Source organism: Heterodontus francisci, unplaced genomic scaffold, assembly GCF_036365525.1.
Source record: "Heterodontus francisci isolate sHetFra1 unplaced genomic scaffold, sHetFra1.hap1 HAP1_SCAFFOLD_58, whole genome shotgun sequence".
In the NCBI taxonomy this organism is placed as follows: Eukaryota; Metazoa; Chordata; class Chondrichthyes; order Heterodontiformes; family Heterodontidae; genus Heterodontus; species Heterodontus francisci.
In genome coordinates this window covers 1,005,554-1,007,472 of record NW_027142006.1, presented here as the reverse complement: position 1 = coordinate 1,007,472, position 1,919 = coordinate 1,005,554, and positions in this window count along the sequence as shown.

The window sequence follows — 1,919 nt, the reverse complement described above, 5'->3', positions numbered from 1 at the left end:
GCAAAGAGCGGGCAGCGAGCGGCCTGGAGTGAGTGGCCGAGTGGGGGGAGAGAGTTTTCCCGCACATGCGCCACTTTGTCCTGGATGACGTAGGCTGAGCATGCACAGCATCTCAGAGCGCAGGAGACTGTTTGTGCATGTGCGAGCTTGGAGCGCTCTGATGACGTCGGCTGGCTGCTGCATTGTCAGGAATCACTTTGAATTTAATAAGCATACAAAACAGAAAGGGGAGAGTATTCATTCATTTATCAATGACTTGTACAATCTCACGGAGGATTGTGAATACAGCAACTTAAGAGAAGAGCTGAATGGAGACAGGATTATGTTCGGGGTATTAGACAACACCCTTTCAGATCATCTACAGTCCAGGGCTGATCTCACATTAACGAAAGAGTTTCAATTGAGCAGACAAACAGAGGTTAGAAAGTTTAACCAATCCGTTGTCCGAGGGGACAGGGAGAGTCTGATCTCGAGAGTTGCAGACTCAATTGAATTTGTTAAGAAAGCAAAAGGAAAAATTAGTGGCAAAAGACAAGAAAGACGGGAAGAGCATCTAGTGGTAGCTGCAACCAATTGCAGTAGGTGTGGCCGAGAGAGACACAAGTGGGAAAACTGCCTCGCCAAAGAAGCTGAGTGTTTTTCCTGCAGAAAGACGGGACACTTTCAGTCAGTGTGTGGCAGTAAAATACCAGTGGTGAATATAATTAAACGGAGATCCCGAGAGAGAAAAAACATTAATGAAGTACAGGATATCCAAAGTGTGGAAATACATTTCTCAGGTGAAATCCAGGAAACAAAGTGAGAGTTGCTGGACGACAGAAATTCTGAAATATTTTAAGACAGAGGTAGATAGATTCTTGATAAACAAGGGGGTGAAAGGTTATCGGGGGCAGGTGGGAATGTGGAGTTGAGGTTGCAATCAGATCAGTCATGATCTTATTGAATGGTGGAGCAGACTCGAGGGGCTGAGTGGTCTACTCCTGCTCCTAATTGGTATGTTTGTATGTCAGAAAACATGTTCTAGATACAATGAGAACTATCATTTGTTTGGAAATGGATTTGAACCCCCTTTTATCAAAAGGTTATTGAGCTTTAATTTTTCTACAATTAACAGGCAAATCCTTGTGGAGTTGAGATTGACAGAAACAATGGGCTGGATTCTCTAGATCCCTCGACGTCATGATCTGTGGTGGGGGTGGGGTGGGAGCCGCTTGAAGATGGCCCCTGATGAGGCCCGCCACGGACCACAACGCCGGCAGGGCCTGGCTCAATATTGCCGGCGACGGCGAGGCCTTGTGGGGGACCCCCACCGCTCGGCAACGGGACCACAAACCTGCATTAATTATTATCCCATCACTTCCTGATATCCTGCTGCGATCTTCAGCCCAGTGACTGGCACTGCCGTGCCTTCGGAGCCCCATCCGGGGAAATGAGGTGCAACACTGATGGGGAGGGGGCAGAAGGTATGTTTCTCAGTGTGAGGGTGGGGGGACGGAGTCAAATTAATGTCATGGGTGTAGGGGATGGTGGGAAGGGTTATAGTTTACAGTTTGTGCAGTTTTGGGCGGAAGGTCAGATGGTAAAGGTAGGTTTTGGGAAGGAAAGGGCAAATAATTAATTTAACTGTTATTGGGGGGATGGGAGAGAGGCAAAAGCAATGTATTTATTTCATTTCATTTAATCTTCCTTTAAATATTTTCCAGTAGGACTAACAGCCCTTTAAAAATGGCTGACACTCCAGTACAGTACTGAGGCAGTGCTGCACTATCAGAAACGCTGTTTTTCAGGTGAAACAGAAAACTGAGGATCCCTCTGCCCTCTCAGGTGGATGTTAAAGGTACCATGGCACTATTTCAGAGAATAGAAGGGGAATTATTTCTGGGCTGCTGGTCATTGTTTAACCCTGAATCATCATCACT